The sequence below is a fragment of the Schistocerca gregaria genome, chromosome 5 (genome assembly GCF_023897955.1).
Source record: "Schistocerca gregaria isolate iqSchGreg1 chromosome 5, iqSchGreg1.2, whole genome shotgun sequence".
NCBI classification, from domain to species: Eukaryota; Metazoa; Arthropoda; class Insecta; order Orthoptera; family Acrididae; genus Schistocerca; species Schistocerca gregaria.
This window is the reverse complement of record NC_064924.1, coordinates 65,758,057-65,782,205: the sequence shown is the minus strand read 5'-3', so window position 1 is coordinate 65,782,205 and position 24,149 is coordinate 65,758,057.

The following is a 24,149-nucleotide window of genomic DNA, read 5'->3' as shown; positions in this document are numbered from 1 at the left end:
GGATGAGCCACAACACATACCTAACCGGAGTGCAACTGCACCTTTGCTACCAAGCCCGGCATTGGGTTTCACCACCACCGACACACCGAGCTCTTCCACGAGAGGGATGGCCAGTTCTTTCTCACCAACCAGGAGCTCCTCAGTGTCTTTCCTGACAGGACACTTGACTCCATCCAGAGACACAAGCCTGTGCACAGATAGCATGTGCACGAGTTTCTGGCCATGCTGCAGGAGAGGGATGAGGAGGGACTTGGTTCCAGCCAAGGGCCGGCAAGGTCGCCGCAGTTGAACACCACCATCAGATGCCAGTGTCAATGCAGCCATCTGGGAGCACCTCATGGGGCTTCTCGCATCTGGACAGCACTTGTTGGCCCTGGCCACATCATCGGTTTGGTGCTGGGGACACAGCCTGCCATCATCTTAGGTATGCTCCTGGAAGCCCTCGCCACTGTCAGCAGGAGGCAGTCAGTGATGTCACGAATGGTGGATAGTGACTGCTGCTGGGACAGGTCTGCCCAGAAGGCCATGGATGTGAGGTGTTGGGTGCAGCAGGGTGGTATCCAGGAGACCCCTTACCTCTTTAGAGGGGGAGGTTCACAATATGATGCCACAACCATCACATAAGTGGCAGCACCGCTGGGAGTTTGCCTGTACCCAGGGACCTTCAGGTGGTCCTGCACACATTGTGTAAGGAGTCTCCTGGATAGCACCCTGCTGCACCCACCACCTCACATCCATGGCCTTCTGGGCAGACCTTTTCCAGCAGCAGTCACTATCCACCTTTGGTGACATCACTGACTGCCTCCTGCTGCACACGCAGCCCGTGCACTTCGAGTGCCTGTGGAGGCCGAGCACAGCCAAAGAGTTCGCTTCTTCCCCACCACCCAGGGGCTTTGCACTGGGTCCAGGTGGCCTAACTCCTGCCACGCTTCATTGTCTGCCACATGATGTGGTGGTTCAGATCATGAACCTCCTCCTGTCAAGAGTACTCCTTGGTCGCCTCCTCTGTGCCCAGATCACGTTACTCTCCAAAATGGCTGCACCAGCATCCCTCGCTGACTTTCGCCCCATCACCGTATGCTCAGTGCTGGCTAGGACTTTCCACATGGTTCTGACCTTGCACCTGATGCGTCTGTGTGCTGTGGATGAACATTAGTGGGCATTCATCAATTGCGATGAGATGCTGGAGAACTCCTTCATCTTATATCAAGATTTCGTCGATGCAGTCCACTCCTACTGTTCTGTCTTTGTAGTGACTCTCGACAAGTCTAAGGCATTCGACTTGCTAGCCCGTGCTGCTCTATGCTCCGTGTCGACTACATTGAGGGCTGCTACAGAGGCAGCACGATGGTGATAACAAGTGGCGGTGGCATGAGTGCGACTGTGCAGCCATCAAGGGGTGTCCATCAAGGGGACCCTCGTTGCTGCCTCCTCTTCAACATGGCCATAGACATGATGCTTGATTGTTTGCCTTCCCACATAGAAGCCCAGATTTTTTGTCACAGAGTGAATGCTGTGACCTTTGTTGATGATGTTCTGCTGTTCACATCAATGAAGAGAAGCCTACAGTCCGTCATCAATGCAGCCACCACAGCCCTCACCCATCTGGGGCTGCATATCAAAGCGCGAAGTGTTTCACCCTCAGCTTAGTGGACTCGGGCCACAAGAAGAAGTTGAAGGTGGATGACAAGTGCTGCTGCAGGCCTGTATCATGGGCTGGCCCTCAGCCATACTCAGATCAGTGCCCTGAACAGTGCAGATATTGTGGTGCAAGCAGCCATCAGCAGATGGTTCTGCCTCCCAGGAGACAACCCCTTGGGCTACTTCCACACTCCTGTGATGCATGAGGGACTCTGCATTCCATCTGCCCGCTGGATGGATCCTACCCTCTGGTGATGTCGCCTCCTGACACTGCAGAAGATGAGGCCAGCTGTGGACGATGCAGGCCAGGATGAGGAGCAGCTCTCGAGCGGCACTTGATGTGGGAAGGCCACCTCCTCAAGATGTCAGAGCAGGTTGGGGATATGAGGGCAGCTCGCCTACACATCACTTTCGATGCAGTGGCCCTCTCAGAGCCTGCCGCCATCCATAAGCAGCACTAGTGGGTCGCTGACACCAGTCAACTCCTGTCTCAGCACGACTACACACCATCTGCGCCCACATAAATGCCTTGCATCCAAGGCAAGGCATAGTCGAGGGTGGATGGCCGACACCCTAGTGTTGTGCAGACTTCAAAGTCATCAAGACTGCCAACCATGTTATCCAGGTTTGTGGACAAATGCACGGGTCCGAGTGAAATGTCAAGATGATGTCATGAAGTATCTCGCACATGAACTCACACAAAGGGGCTTTGCTGTGTCAGTGGGGCTCCACCTTCATACACAAGAAGGGTTTCATAAGCCTGACATCACTATGGTCAAAGACTGCCAAGCCTGCATAGTCAATGCCGAGATAGTTAGCAACCACCTTTGGCTTGACTGGTGATATAAGGAGAAGGCAACGAAGTACAACACACCGTCTGCCAGGCATGCCATCCTTGACCTGCATCATGGATATCAACTTCACATTGGCCACACTGAATTGGGGGGCAGGGGGGGGCAGGGAGGGGGGGGAGACATGGTCCCCACAGCACGCAAGTGAAGCTTAAGCTGGGCCTGAAGGTGCAGGAGTTCCCCATCATCTCCTCCCAGTTACTTTCTTCATGTTGTGGATTGTTCAAGATCTTCGAGAGGATGACGGTACAGTGCACAATGCCCAAGGTTAGCATTCTTCCTTGACCACCTGGGGACACTATTGCAGGAGCAATACTTTTCTTATTCTCTAAACATATGGTATGAGGCGTTTTGGAAGAGCAACACCTATGTTATTCCTGTAAGCTGCTGGTTAAGTGCATGGAATATCAATTCATCGATTAGTGTTCAATTCCCAATGCTGCCACCATCCTTTTCATTTTTCCTTCATTTTATTTTATTCCTTGTGATGTTTAATGAGTAATTATAAAATTTAAACATACTTAAACAGTTCAGTTTATATGTGTAAAATTAATATATTTGGTATAGTTTTAATTACTATCCTTGTACGTCAAAAGACTATAGGCCACCACATTTCTCGCATACTGGTAAAATTTTGCATGAGCAAACACTGTTAAAATACCAGCTTCACATAGGTTCGTGCTGTAGTGTCACATTCCTCATTGTGGTTGGAACTGTAGTTTTCATCAAATGTTATCCTGATCTGCTACATTACATACACCCCCTCCCCCTCCATCCCTCCCCAAGTATCGCACATAACAATTATGGGTGAAACTTCGCCATGTTATGCATGCACCAGAATAGGGGATAAGTTATACAAAATTACTGAGGTGTCAGTATCTGTTTGTGGAACAAAGTAGTAACAAACTATATTTTATTTCTCTTATTACAAAGATACATAATGAATAGTTTTAATATATGTACGTATTGTTACATAGATTATTAACAAATATTTCTCTCGCATAAATGTCTTTTGCATATCCTTTTTTCTACTCCATGAATTCACAAGTACAATCAAAGACTTGTATTTGAAGTGTCATCATACAGTGTCCCACTTCCCCCAAACTTCAGTCACGTCCTTTGCTTTCTCTCAAACAACACACAGTCTCCATTACTAACAGTTCAGTCAGAGCAGAAAATATATAAAGTTCTAAATGATTGATGCATGATTAGCTTTACATTTCCTAACACTACATAATTGAAACATAAACGTCTCTGGTAAGTATAGTATTAAATAGTACAAGTATGTAGTTTTACTATTCACGTTTGAAGTAGCAAAACTCAAACATATATGTTTTGTTCTAGCATTGGGGATGCAGGTAGTGCATGTGGAGCCAAAGTTTGGAAGATAACATGCTAATTATAAGTATTTCTAATTGGAAGCAACTCAAATATTTTGTTAATTCATTAATTAGCATTCATAGCATAATATCTCAGGTAAATCACTTCAACATGTAAATGCTATTTGTGTGTGACATTTCTTTCATATAAATGACACAGCAACACTTTACCCATACAAGCCATGAGCAGGAAAATCACTTATTTAAAATTCCAGTAGTCATCTTGTTATTCAGAAATGATTAGAAATGTAGTTATTCCTGATAAAATTGCAAACAGTTTCACTGTAATCAACTAGTCATATAAGAGGTAGTAAAGTTAGCTTAAAACCAGTGCATATTCTGCATGACTCCAATTTCTGTAGCTTGTAGAACAATAGGTTTGTGCTGTATAATTCATTGGATAGTATGACATTACTTTCAACAAGCATAGCTAGTACAGATTGTCACTCCTTTGTAACAATTTCCTCCCACTTTTTGGATAATTAGACACTTACGATAAAAATCATTTCATGAGTGTGGTCAAACATATTTACAAGTAAATTAGTGTACAAATCAATTCAAGATGAATATTTTCATTTCATATGATAAGTTTGACAATACAAATTAATTTGTATTAGTGTAGTTTTCTAATCATCTAGCCAGTGTACTTTGTGGGATAAATGTGGTAATACAGAGTCTGCCAGAAAAATGTATACACTCTTTGTCAGACTCTATCGAGATATAGATATTGTCGTATGATTTGAGTTACAAGTGTGTTGTAGTTTGGCTCAACAGGTGTTAGTACTTTCACCTCAGTACTGAGAAAACAAGATGACTGGAGTATGCTTGACATTCAACCAATGAAAATGTATTGGGAAGTTGTTTTTCAAGTTTGATAATGTCATTGAAATGCAACATAAGTGGAGGCGGGAGTTTGAAACAGAACCGCCAACCCCCCTAACGATTAAATGCATCATTGACAAGTTTGAATTGCAGGAAACGATTTGTGATATTCACAAAGAAGAGCAAGAAGACAGCCTATCGCTACAAATCTTGCTTCATTGGCTCTTGTGTTGAAAACATTTGTTAATTTTCCACAGAAGTCTGGTATGCAATGTGCTCCTGAAATGAGGGTTAGCAGTACCGGTGTACGAAGAATTCTGAAATCTGCAAAGTGGAAAGTTTACATTCCATGATTACTGCATGTGATTAATGATGCTGATCCTGATTGCCGAATGCAATTTTGTGAATGGTGTCAGCAAATGGTAACTGATCACAAACAATTTGCAACGAAGGTTGAGTGGAGTGATGACACACCATTTAAACTTCATGGAACTGTGAATCAGCATAACAGTGTGTACTGGGCACTGGAAAATCCACTATTATGTGGATGAAGTGCTCAGTCTACCAGGGGTTCATGTGTGGTTTGGACTATCATCTAGGGGGTTTAGTAGGAACCTTTTTCTTTGATGCTACTGTTACTGGAGAAGTGTACTTGGAAATGTTATGCACATCGATTTTGCCAGGTATATGTGCGCTTTATGGAGCTGATGAAGAAGTCTTGTACCAATAGGATAGGGTGCCACCACACTACTACCTAGCCATACGAGCTTTCCTGGATGACAATTTTCCAGGGCATTCGATTGGATGAAGAGGACCCATTGAGTTCCCTCTACAGTCACCAGATCTAACACCTATGGACTTGTGGGGAACTGTGAACGGTAATGTCTATTGACGTAAGCCGTGCACTCTGGAGGAACTTGACCAGGAGATTACAGCAACATGTGCAGTGATCTCCACTGTAACAATGACTGACGTAGCTGCGACGATTATTTGTGCTTCTGTTATGTAAATAGCTGCCAACGGTGAACATTTTGAACATTTAAAGTAACCATGTGCTAAAATGATGGTTGTACAACATGTGTGATCAATTATTAAATGTAAAATAAACTCATAAGTAATACTTTTCATTCCTTAAAGTGTGTATACATTTTTCTGGTGGACTTTGTATTGCATTCTAATAGTGTACCAAGGCCCCCCCCCCTTGCAAAATAAATAAATAAATGATACATCTGTTTAGAAATTAACCATTATTTTACATTCGATCTGAGTAACATTTATTTCAGGCATAATTGATATCCTACAAATGATTCCTACAGAAAATTCAGTTAGACAAGACATACATATGAACACATTTGTACATAAAGACAACACAGAAGTTTGATTACACACATTCGGTCTTAATACATGTGATAACATTTATACAATTTACTATACATGTTTGCTGTTTTATGTTTCTCAGATACTTGTAGTATTTACTATGACTGGTAATTTTACTCTGGAGTAGGAAACTGTGTTATGTTTCATTTGCTGAGAAATTCATTAACAGTAGGACACTTTCCTGACAGGCAGATGTTCTGACATGAACAGTATGAATATTATAGCAATTTCTTGTTTCATGATTATGTACAGAGCTATTTTGTTTATAAGCATTGAAGTTGTTAAACATTCTCCTGTGAAGACTATTGTTCCACGTATATGTATGTACGGAACAATGAGGATTTTTAACATTTGGGAAAAGAGAATGACATGAATCTTGTCTACTTTGTTGCAGATGATTCTAACAGCTCGTTTTTGTGTTTTGAATACAGCTTGACTACATGTTGAATTTTCCCAGAATATGATTCCATATCTGATTGCAGATTGTAAATGTGCATCATATGCCTGCAGCACTGTTTCTATATTACAGCTCAAGTTCAGCGTCCACAGCATATAGCAAGTAGATTATAGTTGATCTGTTAAAGACTGAATATGTTTGTTCCATTTGTGATTATCCTGAAGATGTACTAACAAAAAATTTACATCATCAGTTGATTTAATCTTTTGTTGTTTATTTTCAAGTGTAGGCCATTGAAGTGTCCTGATCTTTTAACACTTCTACTAGAAAGACAAGAGTGTGTTGTTCATACTCTATATTTAAGAGCACAATGAATTCAACACAAATAGTCTTCATTGACCATAGAAAAAGACAGAGAGAGAGAGAGAGAGTATTCAAATGTTTAAGTCCTCACTCCCCTTGAGCAGAGCACATTGGAACAGATTAACACTTAAATTATGATCTGCACAAGTTCATGGTTTCTACAGTCTTGCCATGTGAGTCTGATGGAACACCACCATGCCAACAAGCCAGTTCTGAGGTCCCTTGTAGTTGGCAGTTTTGGATGCAGAGCAGACTTCCTCTCTTAGCTCGCTGTGTTGTAACTGCCATGATCATCATGGATGCAGTCCTAAGTACCCTCACAGAAGAGGTACCCTTCTTGCTGATTGGCTGCCCATGACAATGGCAGATGTAGCAAAAGGTTCATGGTATGAGCGACCTCTCTTGCTGACTTACATGTCCGATGTACTGTGGTCTGGTGTATGCAAAGGCCCTCTGCAGGTCGCACTGCAAATGACAGAGCCAGAACATCATGTAGTTGCAGGGGCTGAGCTGGGAACCAACCCAACGGCAGTGGGTTTCGATGTGGTGTCAGCACAGCTTTTGTGACTCACTGATCATTCTGTTGCTTTTTATGGGATATGTGAAAGTTAACAGCTTCAGGTTTGTGAGTGTTTATAATGAGCTTATTTCTTTCACACCAGTCTGACAGTTGCATCAGTGTTCTATCTGCTGATGACTGAATGCCTTTTTTATTTGATCCTGTTATCAAAATGCTCACATCATCTGTACACAGAGCTTCCTCTTTGGCATGAACAGAGTCATTCAGATCATCTATACATAGAAGGAAGAGGATTAGACCTAATATGGACCCTAACAGCATGCCATATTTGTTGAAAGTTTTCCCTAATGAGTATGTTGGTGTTCTTATGATATCTCCAGTTTATATGTCATGTTTAAAAATAAATTCTTTGTTGGCAGTTTCTAAGGTATGATTTAATTCATTTATGTGGAATACCTTTGATACCCTTAATTTCTATTTTGTGTAGTAGGATAGCATGATCTATAATGCCTAAGACTTTAGATAAGACCAGAACTCTTCTAGTGGACATTTCTTTTTTCTCTATGGCTTTCAATGTTACATTTACATACTGTGATTGTGGATCTAGTTTCCAGAAGCCAAGATGATAGTTTGATAGTAATGAGTATTTGTTTAAATTCTAGTAGTCTATTGTAAAAAAGCTTCTCAGACATCTTTAAGAAGGCACTAAGCTGTGCTGCAGCATATGATTGGTGATATTGTCCGTGGCTCCCTCTCTGTGCAACACTGTGACCTGAAGATTTGGAAATGTACCAGCTGAAAAGGAGTGATAATAATAATAAATTTCAGAGAATCAACAATATAGTTCCCTGTTTGTTTTATAATGCCGTTTGGTATATCATCAATATCATATAAAAGTTTCATTAGTGAGCTCATCATGAGTATGATCTCATCTTGTATGGCCTGTCTGAGAAATATAGATCCTTTGAGAAGGCTTTCGCTGTCAGAGCAGGGTGTATTTCTAGTTTGAAACTTTTTTGCGTAAGGTCACTTGCCTTTTTTTCATATCAGTCTTCTGAGTGGTTTGATGCAGCCCACCACGAATTCCTCTCCTATGCTAACCTCTTCATCTCAGAGTATAACTTGCAACCTACATCCTCAATTATTTTCTGGGTGTATTCCAATCCTGTCTTCCTCTACAGTTTTTGCCCTCTACAGCTCCCTCTAGTACCATAGAAGTCAATCCCTCATGTCCTGTCATCCTGTCCGTTCTCCTTATCAGTGTTTTCCACATATTCCTTTCCTCTCTGGTTCTAGCAAAACCTTCTCATTCCTTACCTTATCAGGCTAGCTAATTTTCAACATTCATGTGCAGCACCACATCTCAAATGCTTCGATTCTCTTCTGTTCCGGTTTTCCCACAGTCCATGTTTCACTGTGCTGTACTCCAGATGTACATTCTCAGAAAGTCTTTCCTCAGAATAACACCGATATTTTATATTAGTAGACTTCTCTTGGCCAGGAATGCCATTTTTGCCAGTGCTAGTTTGCTTTTGATGTTCTCCTTGTTCCGTCCTGCCTAGGTAGCAGAATTCCCTAACTTCATCTACTTCATGACCATCAGTCCTGATGATAAGTTTCTCACTGTTCTCATTTCTACTATTTCTCATTGCCTTTGTCTTTCTTCAATTTACTCTCAACCCATACTCTGTACTCATTAGACTGTTCATTCCATTCAGTAGATCATGTCATTCTTCTTCACTTTCACTCAGGATAGCAATGTCATCAGTGAATCATATCATTGATATCCTTTCACCTTGAATTTTAGTTCCACTCCTGAATTTTTCTTTTATGTCCATCATTGCTTCCCTGATATACAGATTGAACAGTAGGGGTGAAAGGCTACACCCTTGTCTTACACCTTTTTTAATACGAACACTTTGTTCCTGGTCGTCCACTCTTATTATTCCCTTTTGGCTGTTGTACATATTGTATATGACCCATCTACCCCTATAGCTTAACCATAGTTTTTTCAGAATTTCGAACATCTTGAACCAATTTACATTGTTGAACACTATTTCCAGGTCAACAAATCCTATGAACGTGTCTTTATTTATCTTTATTCTTGCTTGCATTATTAACTGCAACATCAGAATTGTCTCTCTCATACATTTACCTTTCCTAAAGCAAAAGTGATTGTCATCTAGTGCATTGTCAATCCTTTTTTCCATTTTTCAGTATATTATTCTTGTAAGCAACTTGGATGCGTAAGCTGTTAAGACGATTGTGCAATAATTCTCACACTTGTCAGCACTTGCCATCTTCGGAATTGTGTGGATGATGTTTTTCCGAAAGTCAGATGGTATGTCACCAGACTCATACATTCTACACACCAATGTGAATAGTCATTTTGTTGCCACTTCACCCAATGATTTTAGAAATTCTGATGGAATGTTACCTATCCCTCGTGTCTTATTTGATCTTAAGTTCTCCAAAGCTCTTTTAAATTCTGATTCTAATAGTGGATCCCCTATCTCTCCTAAATCGACTCCTGTTTGTTCTTCTATCACATCAGACAAATCTTCCCCCCTCATAGAGGTTTTAATGTATTATTTGTAGCTATCTGCTCACTCCTCTGCATTTAACAGTGGAATTACCATTGCACTCTTAATGTTACCACCCTTGCTTTTAATGTCACTGAAGGTTGTTTTGACTTTCCTGTATGCCAAGTCTGTCCTTCTGACAATCATTTCTTTTCCAATGTCTTCACATTTTTTCTGCAGCCATTTCATCTTAGCTTACCTGCACTTCCTATTTATTTCATTCCTCAGCGACTTGTATTTCTGTATTCTTGAGTTTCCCAGGACATGTTTGTATTTCCTCCTTTCATCAATCAATTGAAGTGTTTCTTCTGTTACCGGTGGTTTCTTCATAGTTACCCTCTTTGTACCTATCTTTTCTTTCCCATCTTCTATGATGGCCCTTTTTTTAGATGACCACACCTCTTCAACTGTACTGCCTACTGAGCTATTCTTTATTGCTGTATCTATAGCCTTAGAGAACTTAAACCATATCTTGTCATTCCTTAGTACTTCCACATCCCACTTCTTTGCGTATTGATTCTTCCTGACTAATGTCTTAAACTTCAGCCTACTCTTCATCACTACTATATTGTGATCTGAGTCTATATCTGTTACTGGGTGCACCTTACAATCCAGTATCTGATTTCGGAATCTCTGTCTGACCATGATGTAATCTTACTGAAATATTCCCGTATCACCTGGCCTTTTCCAAGTATACCTCCTTCTCTTGTGATTTTTGAACAGAGTATTCACTATTACTAACTGAAACTTGTTACAGAACTCAATTAGTCTTTCTCCTCTTTCATTCCTTGTCCCAAGTACATATTCTCCTGTAACCTTTTCTGCTACTCCTTCCCCTACAACTGCATTCCAGTCCCCCATGACTATTAGATTTTCATCCCTTTTTACATACTGCATTACCCTTTCAATATCCTCATACACTTTCTCTGTCTCTTCATCTTTAGGTTACGATGTTGGCATGTATACCTGAACTATTGTTGTCAGTGTTGGTTTGCTGTTGATTCTGATAAGAACAACTGTGCCACTGAACTGTTCACAGAAACATACCCTCTGCCCTATCTTCCTATTCATTACGAATCCTACTATCATTACACCATATTCTGCTGTGTTGATATTACCCTATACTCAACTGACCAGAAATCCTTGTCTTCTTTCCACTTCGCTTCACTGACCTCTGTTATATTTAGATTGAGCCTTTGCATTTCCCTTTTCAGATTTTCTAGTTTCCCTACCATGTGCAACCTCCTGACATTCCATGCCCCGACTCACAGAATGTTATCTTTTCTCATAGTAACCTCCCCCTTGTCAGATACTATGAGGCATCCTAGGACTCATTGAAAAAAGGAAAGTAAGTCCAATAAACTTAGGTCCAGAAATGCATACTTTCTGCGATAAACACACATTTATGGGAGGTGTTAAATGTGGCACCCCTCTGGCTTAAGGAATGTTGCATCCTCTGAAGTATACCGGGCTGTTGTTGTTGTACCTGATTGATGTGGTGTAGATCAATTACTTCAAGTGTCCCCATAACCAAAACTCTAGGGGATTGAGGGCAGGGGAAAGAATAGGTCAAGGTGCGTCCGCCTCCTCCAACCATTCAAGTGGTCCTGATATGTCTGCATTTGATTGTGCACACATTGTGACAAAAGAAAGCTGATGCGCAATCATGCATGAACCACATTTGTAATCATTGCTGCAATTGCACATTCTCCAGTAACGTTGGCAATATGTTAATGAGAAAGTCCAGATAATATGCCCCAGTTAACCTTTGTGGTAGCACGTGTGGCCCTATTAATCTATCGCCAAGTACACCTGCGCATACATTGATTGAGAATCAGTGTTGATGCCCTCTTTCCTGGATTGCTTGGTATTTACATCTGCCAATATCTGCTGGTTATGGAGATTCACAATGCCATCTCTTATGAATCCTGCCTCATTGGTAAATAAAACCCTGGATGTGAACAGTGGCTCTGCAGCACACTTCTGCAATAACCACTGACAGAAGTGCCATCTGCCATGATGATTCTGTGACCTGAGGGCCTGAACATGCTGTAGATAATACGGGTACAGCAAATATTCATGAAGTAGCCCCCCCTCCCCAGATAAGGGAGTGAGACATGCCTTCTGCTGCTGCTAATCATCACACACTGGTGTGTGTACTGTGTGGGACCTTCCACTGTCAGTCTTTTGAGCTGCAAGGGCACCTATGACCCTCAGGTGTTGGAAAAGTCTGCCAAACAGCTTATCAGAGGACACTGTGTTGTGGACATTTTTCGAAATAGAGGGCACGGGCTCACAGGCTGCACCCATTTGCTAAACCGTAGCACAATATTATATCCACCATTTAACTTGTCTTGTAGTAGGCTTCCATTGCCACCAAGTGGTGAAAGAGATAAAATGCAGATGTACTACACCATTTCTACATACAAACAGCATAATAATAGTAAACACATAACTGAATCTGTGTTTGGAAGAAGGTAAAATGTCACGATATGTACCCAGGGATGACAGAAACGTACAATAATGCACACAAACACAATGAAAACTAACGTAGCCTACAAGAGGACTCAAACTACACAACTGACCACACACCACCTAATGGTAGGTAGAGTATTGTGAGTGAGACATCATAATACCCTGCTGACACATTTAACAGAGTGCCAATGCAACAACTGTGCTAATATCCATAAACAAGCATCACACAGCCCTTTCTATAAACAAGCGTTTATCTCAGAAAGTATGCATTTCCGAACCCTTGTTTATTGGACTTATGTTTCTTGCTCCTATGAGTACTATCACCTCTCAAAGTACTCAACACGCTTGTTTTTTTGAACACCTTGTGTGTACCATGAAAATTACTAAACATTTTATTTGTACCTGTCTCATTGTTCACTTTATGTTGTGTTTCTTGGCTTAGTAAGTATCTGAAGTGTGTAATGTTACTATTCCTGAAGTCCCTACACTCATTTATTTTGATGGGTGGCCTTTTTGCTGAAAATAGCTCCAGTGATGGAGTCAATCCAGGTAATTCTGTAGCACTTACAACTTTTGTTTCAAAGGGCTGCTGTTCTACCTACTTGCATTATTTTGTAGTAAATGTAACAGTTTTATTAACTCTGTGATTTCTAATTAGTATTTCAGTTGTCTTTCCAACTTCTTACAAGCTCTTAGGCTTGTGATTCTCCTTTAATTGCATTGTCTGTGAAAGAGCTTGTGGTGACAGTGATTTAAATAGAATAATACCAGGTCAATATAAATATTTTGGTATTTCAAATTAAACCTGAAGTACTGAATTAACACTTTCTTTTCCTCTCTCTCTCTCTCTCTCTCTCTCTCTCTCTCTCTCTCTCTCTCAAAGCATGATTTCATCTGGCAGGCTCTAAATTTACCCACAGCAATAGATATAGGAAAAAATGACTTTGTTTTTCAAGACTGGTCTAAAGTCATACTAAATGGCAGTGTAATGTTACTCTAATAGGGCATAATAGGTATACATTTCCACATTTAAGCACTAAGGAGCTATAGATATAAAATATTAGTGTTTGCTGTGATGTGTAATTTATTTTGTGTCCAGTATTTCCAAAAAATGGCAAAAAGTGACTTAAAGTTACCCCAATTGACAGTAACAATGGAGCCTCATGATCACTGTACCTATATTTATTACTTCAGTGTTATATGGGTAATTCTTGGTGAACATTTTGGCCTAGGGTACCTTCATTGTTTAAAGAGATTCTTGTTGGTGTATTTACAGTGGGGATTAGATTGCAACTCGTTGTCAGGTACAGTAGTTCATCTCTGTGACTTGATTGTTTCAAAACGTCAGTGTTGAAGTCACTGTACATGATCTTATTTGTGTCAATTCTCAAGTATTTAAGAACATTTCTACGTTACACAGGAAGTCTTTGAAATTTCTGTTGGGGATCTGTATACAGTATGAGTAACTAGGTTCACATCAGAAAATTGAATGATTGCTATTTGAAGTCCTTTTTTCTTTTATCAAGTCAGGATGTGTTTAGATCACTCTACATCTTAAATTCTGCTTTACAAATACGGATGTTTCTCCGTGTTTGTGAAAATATCTGAAGAATGAATTGCCTAGGAGGAAACCACAAATATGTACAGTCTCTATGAGGCTGGTTTGAAAGGTTTTCGGAATCACCATGAGAGGTCAGCGCTAGCACAACGAGTTGTTCATGTAATATTCATTAGACTGCTGCCTGTAAACATGTCAGTGGTCTTGGAAGAGAGCTGTGATGGTATTGTGGCTCTGTTGTTGTTCCCACGTTGTGATTTGCAAAGATGGGAAAAATTGAAATTTGAGCAGTGATTAAGTACTTTGTAAAGAAAGGTATGAAAGCAAAGAACATTCATGCCAATTTCCAGAATACACTGGGGGACTCTGCTCCTTCATATTCTACTGTTGCCAAGAAGACAAATGAATTTAAATTTGGTCGGGAGAGCTTAGATGACGATCTGTCCAGTGGTCGGCCAAGATGTGTCACTGCTCCAAAAATCATTGCAAAAGTGCACAAAATTGTCATGATGGATCACCGATTGAAAGTGCACAAAATTGCTCATGCTTGCTAGATGTCATCTGAAAGGCTATATCACATTTTAACTGAAGAATTAGAAATGAAAAAATTATCTGCAAAATCTGTGCTGCAACTCTTGACACTGGATCAAAAACGTGTCATCCCCATAGCAAAATTACATGAACTAAGGTATGAATTGTTGCCACATCCATCTTATTCACCTGATATGGCTCCATCAGACTTCCATCTCCTCCAGAAATTGAAAATTTTTCTTTGTGAATGAAGATTCACTTCAAACGAAGAATTGATGGCAGGAGCTGACAACTATTTTGGAGGCCTGGAGGAAACACATTTTTGAGATGGTATCAAGGCACTGGAACATCTTTGGACCAAGTGCATTAACACATTTGCTGCAGGCACCAGTGCAGGTCACTAGCACTCTAAGTGGATGCTTGTAAGTGCACGTGAGCTGAGAGCTGAAATCATACCCCTGTGAAACCTATAAGTTTATGTTGTGCATGTACGTATCATTGACAGTGAATATAATGTCTGCACAAGAGGTGGTGCTAGATAGAGAAATATAAGTATGCTTTAGGTGCATGCCAATCATGTGATAAATGCTGCATGCAGTCTGACACTTATAAGCATCATATGCATTTATTGCAAACAATTCTAACAACACCTCTGATTTATTGATTCTATTGCAAACTGGAAAGAAAATGCAATTCAAACAAGCAATAAATCCACTCCATTGAGTAAGAATTAGCGTCTGAAAACACCAAAAGATTTATCAAACAGAGAAAAAGAAACAGGACTTAAATGCATTGTGGTGTTATGGAAACCCAATCCCATATAACAAATAAGTTTGCAAGGCATAGAGGTGATGTTTTTATAGCAAACCACAAATAAGTCCACATACTGTATAGTAAGCTCATGTTCTGAGCAATCAATGTAACAACATTTTACTTGGCTATCAAATAAAACAAATACAAACACTTTACAAACCAAACACAATCAGATCTTCCTCTGAAGATATGACATCCCATTGCATTACAGATGTGTAATTTTGCAGCAGTTCAGACAGAATCCAGGTTTGTTTGGACACATTATGCACATGTATGGTGTATCTGTATGCTTGCCCCATTCTGCACATGTACATTGCTTCCTCATAACTTGCTTCCTCCCTTCAGATGCATCCCACTTTTTCACAACGTGCGTGTCTTTATGATATTTGTTATGCAGACCTTTTTTAATGTCCATTGGTGGAAGTACTCCCCCTATTATTTGTATTCTATAATCATACAATGTCATTTTACGCCCTGAGTATTATTATATAATGTGAATTGAACATTAGCACATCAACTACATGGAAGAATAGTTTCTTTGGCCAGCAGATAGTCTTTTGTTCACATAAGTAATACGACGACATCTGGTCCTGCCTATTGGTCCCAGACGTACAATTATTATGTTTGATAATTGGCAGTGGTTTTGAGACTATTTGCTGGTGTGCATTCGGCACATATCCCATTGTATTAGGATATTCTGTGGAAATATAGGAGTCCTCTCATCTATCCTTCCATTTGCACTGTCCGAATATCATTCAATAGTGTCTCCTTTCCCAGTTTTGTGCATACCACGTCTTAATCATACAATGTCATTTTATGCCCTGAGTATTATTATATAATGTGAATTGAACATTAGCACATCAACTACATGGAAAAATAGTTTCTTTTGCCAGCGGATAGTCTTTTGTTCACGTAAATAATACGACGACATCTGGTCCTGCCTATTGGTCCCAGACGTACAACTATTATGTTTGATAATTGGCAGTGATTTTGAGACTATTTGTTGGTGTGCATTCGGCACATATCCCATTGTATTAGGATATTCTGTGGAAATATAGGAGTCCTCTCATCTATCCTTCCATTTGCACTGTCCGAATATCATTCAATAGTGTCTCCTTTCCCCAGTTTTGCGCATACCACATCTTTTAGGCATATTTCTCCTATTTACCCTTATTGTCCTGGTGCAATGTGTTTTTGCATTCAACAGGGTTGTAGCTACAGCAAGCTGTTGTAAAAATTGTCCATGTAAACATGATGGCCAACATGCAGCTTCTCTTCCAACAAATTTAATACTATCTTTTCAGCATGCCCTTTTTGCCCCATATCACCACGCATCCCCTTGTACACAGTGTATTTATTTACAAAACCGTCTGGATTATTTAACATGTACAGTTTGATGCCATATTTATTCCTTTTGTTCTTTACATATTGTCTAAATGACAATAGTCCCCTCCAAAGAAAAGAAAGATAGATCCCTACCTGGATAATACAACTGACACATTCAGTCTGGGGCATACCTTATATAGTCAGTCATCTGGTTTCGGGACTCCTGACTCTGGATTTTTAGCAAAATTCAGTGAGTGTAAGATGAGTAAATATCTGTCTCTGCCCATACTCATCGCTATTCCTCTATTTTCAAACAGCAAGTCTTTCTTTCATGAGTCTTGTAATCAGGCATATTTGACATTACCTATATGTAATGAAATACCCAGAAGACTAGTATTTTTCCTATACTTACAGGTTTCTGATTACTAATCCTAGAGCTCTCTTTTGTATTTTCGCTCATAAATATATTGTGTGTGTTACTGTTCATTTCATCAGCTCCGAGCTGCAGTATGTCATCTATAACCAGGAGGCTAAAGGAACCCATTGGCGTATTGCCAGCAGGATTAATCTGCAAATATTCTGCTTTTGCAAATGGATGATACTGCATCCCATGTGGTTCTTCATGCCAAGTCGCACTTGGTTTGCTTACTTCTGTGAGCAGGGTTTCTTTAACATCAGCGATTTCCTCATCATCATCGTCCAATTCTGAACTGTCGAGACACATATTCAACAATTGTGCTTCCACACTGTCATCACTATGGTATGTTTCTGAAGTCTCTAAATTCCAGCTGCCGTCCTCTGGTTCATCCCCTCTAAACATCAATATCTTCTAACACATACAATAACTCATGGTCAGTATATTGTTCACTCTTCCTACTCTTTTTCGGGTTAGAAGGCCCCAATGTCTGTTGATTCGCCGCCATTGCAAACAATGCACAACACAGGTGACTAAAGACGAAAACACAGAACCGCAGACAGGAAAACTTTCTGTGATATTTCATTGGTTGCTTGTACTAACATGAGTGCACAGCTGAACAAACTGAACTGAGTACTCAGCTAGCGAATTCACCACTTATAAGCATTGTCCACACTGGCTTGTTGATCACAGAAATGATTATAAACATCAGCTGCACTGGCGTGTTGATCATGGAAATGCTTATAAGCATCAGCCACAGTAAATGTGTTAATCTACAAGGAGACTACACTTAAAAATTTAAAAAAAGTTTCAGTGATGTAAGTAATTTTTTCTATTCTGTTCGGAGAACTTTTCAAACCACCCTTGTATTTGCTGTTTTCCAAGCCAGTGTTCAATTATGCAGATTCCAGTATTGCTTCTAGTTCTTGTAACTTGCTTGTTAAGGACTGAACAGTGTTGTACAGTACATTAAAAGGGAGAGAGCTGATTTTGTTTTCTTTATTATTGTTATTTTTTTAATTTATTTCTTATGAATCACTTACCCTAGATAAGTTCATATCTCTGTTTATCAGTGGGCTTCCTCCTCTTTCTGGTGTTCACTAAAAAATCATTTAGATGGGATGGAGATACTGATTTCTGTCTGCCCTCTGAAATTCTTTTTATTGACAGTGCTGATTTTACTAATGTTGGAGTTTTTTTTGCTGCTGTTATGAATGACTTTGCTGCTGTGACAGAGTCATAAGTAATGATAGTTCTGCTGTTGCTACATATGGTTCTGTTGCTATCGCTGTTGATTTTGCTGGTGGTATTAGAGATCGCTCTGCAGTTGGTGGAGCTGTTACTGCATTTTTTGTTGTCTTAGTTGTTGCTCTTGATGCTTTTACTACTTTTGATGAAGATATTGTTGCAGGAATTGGTTCTGCTACCGTTAAAGATGGTTCTGATGCTACTGTTAAAGATGGTTCTGATGCTACTGCTACTGGTATCAGAGCTGGTTCTGCTGTTGATTGAGCTGCTGCTGCTGCTTTTGTTATTGTTGCTTAACTGTTTCTTGTGCTTTTATTACTATTGGTGAAAAAAACTGCTGCAGGCGTTTGTTTTAAAGCTAGTGGCAGCAGGCTGTTCATCACAGTTTAACGTTCTCTGTATAGGACTTCTAGCTATGCTTGTAGTGTTTCTTGTATTTGCTGAGTGTTTATGTGTGGAAGAACAGACTGGAGTTGTTGGTAATGACATGTTTTCATTATGTTTGTTGAGTCTCTTCAAAATGATTTTGCCACACGAAAGTTTCTTCCCCCTTTTATTCAGATACATCCCATGTTTAGTGTAGTAGTCTCTATTAAGAAAACCTGTACAAAGAAAGCTTGAATTTGGATACATTTTGCAAGTTTTCTGGAACTGTGAATTGACTTCCCTAATTTCAGAGTTTACACAAACATTGAAGATGAGGTGATGTTTACATGGAATGCTAGTAACAATCATGTTCTGCTTCTTAGTACTGTCCAGAACTTTAAGCTATGCACAGCATTCACTAACTCTTTGTTGTAAATGTTGTTGGAACCTCCAATTGATATGATATGATGATTTTTTTCCAACATCTTTTATCTTTTCCTGCATTGGAGCACCTTATTTTACTTACCCACAGGCTTTTAAATCATGATGATTATTCTGCAAGACCACGTCCACAGCTATGAGAATAGATATTTAGGCCTGTGTGTGCTGGTGGCAGTTTACAATGTTTTTCGCATACATACTGATGTTTCAGCAGGATCAGTAAAAAGCTGGACCATGTTCTCTATGGTCTTAATGTACTTTATAGCTGCTTTTGAATCTTTGTGTATTCATTTTTTATATATATATATTTAGTTAGAGTTCAGCATTACACATCTCTATGGCAGCTTCTTGACCATTACATGGATGAATACAGTCACACGAAAATACATTAGTGGGATTTACTTTCGCATAACAGCTTGAACGATACCATATATGTTTTGTTGGACATGTGTTAACACCAGTTTTCACTTTTTCACCACACGAATGACACTTCACTGATGATAAAAACTTGAAGTTTAAGGAGCAGTTTTCTACAACTTGTAGGTATACATGCTGCAAGTTAATCCGGCAGTAGCCACCCCAAGGCAGAGCAGCAGCAGGGAAGCAACTGATTCTGTGACACTCTATGAGTTCCTAAATATAAAGAATTATGTAGTCTTATCTGTCTGCTTTGGTAGTTTAGTTTTTCAATTTCTGAGTGTTTACTTAATGTTTAATAGTCACAGTTCTACTGTTTTCGTTTTTGTCAGTATATAAACTGATTTTGTAACATTTGATAAGCTCCTAACCAGGAGTGACTTATTTAGTCTCTCCTGTGTGCTATGGTAGTTTAGTTTTTGAACCTCTGCATGTTAATCTAATTTATTAGACACAGTTTTTACATTTTCATCATTGTTCCACTGTGCATCTCAACAGTCCTTTGTTTGTCTGTGAAGTGCAGTTTTTCACGGTCTTTATTATGGACAGGGACTGTGGTTGCTGTGTATGGATGGGAGCCAAATTGGTGACACTTTACTCTCAACTCCAGGCAGTGTTGGCTTCCATTACACAGTTTGGGGCAGTTGGGGCAGCAGTGGATGAGCAACATTGTTGTGGACCAACCATGTGGATCCAACAGACATCCAGTGTGACCCACAACTCAACTGATCAGTCCACACCGGTGGGCAGCACAGTTACTGCTCACATTAAGGTTGACTCTTCCCCCCCAACTGTTGTCGAGTGGGAGGTCATCGCAAGTGGCTGAATGTAAGGCCACCCCAGTTAGTCGACAAGCAGGTTCCAGCTGCTAACTGTGGCTGACACTGTCCCTCAGCCAGATGCAGTTGCCAGATGCAGTTGCTTGTCCTGTTTCAATGGAAGCCTACCAGCCAGCAAGATCTGGGCATTAAAAAAGTGGGGAATTATTGGTAGTTGGGAGCTACAATGTTAGGCACATTATGTGTCCTCTTAGGGACATGGTTGCCAGGGAGACAAAGATAGTGAGTGTGCACTACATGTGCATACTGGGTGGAATCACTAAAAACATGGAACAGGTCCCTCCTGATGTCATGAAGAGCACTGGGTGCAGCCAACTGCAAGTGGTGGTTCACATCAGTACCAATGACGTATGTTGCTTAGGATTGGGAGAGATGCTCTTTGGTTTCATGCAGTTATCAGATGTAAAGGCTACCAGTCTTTCTTGCAAGATGAAAGCAGAGCTCACCATTTGCAGCACAGTCAACAGGGCCAAGTGAAGGACTTGAATCAGAGGCTCAGATGGTTCTGTGACCATGCAGGCTGCAGATTCCTTGACTTGTGCCACAGGGTGGTGAGGTTTCAGGTTCTGCTAAATAGTTCAGGAGTCCCTTACATGCAGCAGGTGGTTACACTGGTAGCAAGGGCTGTGTGGCATGAACTGCATGGTTTTTTAGGTTAGAGGGTATTGGGGAAATATAGAAAGGGCTTCAGCCTCAAAGGGTGCATGTTGAACACAGGAAGAACATAGATCTAGGAATCATCGGTATCACAGTTGTGAGTTGTCATAGCTTTGTTTGGAAAGTGCGAGAGCTCCAAGCACTAATAGAAACCAGTGATGCTCAAATCGTTACAGGCAATGAAAGCTAGCTAAAACTCAAGTTCAGCCAAAATTTTTGCAAAGAAACTAGCAATGTTCAGAAAGGATAGGCTAAATACAGTTGATGGTGGCAGGTTTGCTGCTGTTAGAAGTAGTTTATCTGGTAGCAAGATTAAAGTAGACAGTTCCTGTGAGTTAGTATAGATAGAGGCCATTCTTGCCAACCAGAATAAAATAATAACTGGATTCTTATAGCAACCTCCCAACTCAGATGATACAATTGCTGAAAGGTTCAAAGAAAACTTGAGTCTAATTTCAGACACCTACCCAATTCATACAATTATAGTTGGCAGTGACTTCAATTTACCCTCGATATGTCTGCAAAAATACATGCTTAAATCCAGAGGTACACATAAAACATCAGCCAAAATTGTGGTAAATGCATTCTCTGGGAAGTACAGGGTGTATCAAAAAGAATCACGTGATTTAAAAAAATCATAACTATTATGTTATTTGAGATATCTGCATGGACAACATACCGTTGGAAAGAGCAAACTCTCAAGTTTTACATGGTACCTGCTACGCAGCAGCACTGTTCACCCACTTCAGCTCTAGTAAATTTGGTGTCGGGACAACAGAAAGCCTTTTCTGTTTGATGTTTTGTGCAGTAAAGGTCAGTAATAGCCACTCAGTGTGACTTTCGTACTAGGTATGGTGTGGATCCTCCTACAGCATAGAGCATTAGACAATGGCATGAACAATTCTGAGAAACAAGTTGTTTGTGTAAAGGCAAATCGCCGGGCCATCCCAGTGTTGCATCAACATTTACACATGAAACCATACAAAATTCAGCTACTGCAAGCTCTTCATGAAGGTGACAAACAACAACATGTGGAAATCTATAATTTAGTTCTTGGCAAGATGGAGGATGACAGTTTTCTTCTAGTGTTTAGTGAGAAGGCATTATTTCATTTAAATGTAAAGGTGAACCGTCATAATGTGAGAATGTAGGATACGGAACAACCACATAAAGTTGTACAACATGAGAGGGACTCTCCAAAATTTAACGTGTTTTGTGCAGTTTCACGGGAGAAGGTGTACGGTCCATTTTTCTTTGCCAAGAACACTGCTACAGCAAGCACATATCTCGATATGCTTGAGATTCCCCCCCCCCCTCCCCCAGTTGGAGACTGATTTGAACGACTTCATTTACCAACAGGATGAGGTACCAAGGTACCACACACTGGCTTCTGAAAGTGTAGGAATATTTTAAATCAAAAGATTACTGAACAATGGATCATTCACACTGGACCAAATGATTCAGTCTTACATTTCTGGCCTCCAAGGATGTTCCTCCATTACCAACAACTATGAATACACTGAGACATCGCATAAGAGCAGCTGTGGAAGCAGTAACTCAAGAAATGCTTACTCCAGTATGCGAACAATTTGAATACCACATAGACATATTCCAGGTATCTCAAGGGACACATATTGAACACCTATGAAAATGCATGAAAAAAAAACTTTTTGAGTTTCCTGTTCACTGAAAAACAAAATTCAGAAACACACCGAAACACGAAATTCAGAAACACAGATGTGCCAAATTGGATGATTCTTTTTGATTCACCCTGTATTTTGAGCAATTAGTCCATGAGCCCACTCAACTAGTAAACGTTTGTGAAGACACACATTATCTCTTAGCAACAAATATATGACTGAATATCGTAATGCCCAAATCCTCCAAAAAAATAATAAATAAATATGTAAATATCTATTGAAAATCACCACATAGCACAGATGCTGAGTCACGATAGGCACAATAAAAAGATTCAAACAATTAAAGCTTTCAGCCATTAAGGGCTTTGTCAGCAGTAGAGACACACACACACACACACACACACACACACACACACACACACAGATATATATATATATATATATATATATATATATATATATATATATATATATATATATATATATATATATATGCTTGTGTCTGTGTATGTGCGGATGTGTGTGTGTGTGTGTGTGTGTGTGTGTGTGTGTGTGGGCGCGCGCGAGTGTACACCTGTCTTTTTTTCCCCTAAGGGAAGTCTTTCCGCTCCCGGGATTGGAATGACTCCTTACCCTCTCCCTTAAAACCCACATCCTTTCGTCTTTCCCTGTCCTTCCTGAAGAAGCAACCATCGGTTGCAAAAGCTAGTAATTCTGTGTGTGTGTTTGTGTGTTTTATTCTTGTGCCTGTCTGCCGGCGTTTTCCCGCTTGGTAAGTTTTGGAATCTTTGTTTTTAATATATTTTTCCCATGTGGAAGTTTCTTTCTATGCAGTCTCAGAGAGCTGAGACCACATTTTTTATTGTGCCTATCATGATTCAGATCTCCTCTATATGGTGAGCAGCAACTTTCCTTCTCTGGTATTGTTACATTCCATCCTGGATTTTCCATTGTTTGATATCTATTGAAAAAGCAGATAAAAATTTGCTTGACCCCTTCCTGAGAGACATCACTCCTTCCAAATTAACAATGTATGTGTAGACCAGATGTGACTTGAATTCAAAGAAATAGTATCAACAGCAATTGATTTATGCCAAATAAATTAACAAATGATGGAGATGATCCTCCTTGGTACACAAAACACACCAGAACACTGTTGTAGAGCAATGAGAAAAGCATGCCAAATTTAAATAAATGCAAAATTCTCAACATCAGTGATCTTTTGCAGAAGTTTGAAATTTAGCATGGATTTCAATGCAAGATTTGTCTTGAAACCCGCCAGAAAATCTAAAGACATTCTGGTCACACGTAAAGTATGCTAGTGGGAAGACACAATCAGTGCCTTCTCTGCATGATAGCAATGGATATCAATGGCACTGTCGCTACAGCGGAGTTACTAAACACAGCCTTCTAAAATTCCTTCACCAAAGGAGTTGATGTTAATATTACAGAATTCAAATCAAGAACAGCTGCCAACATGAGTAACTTAGA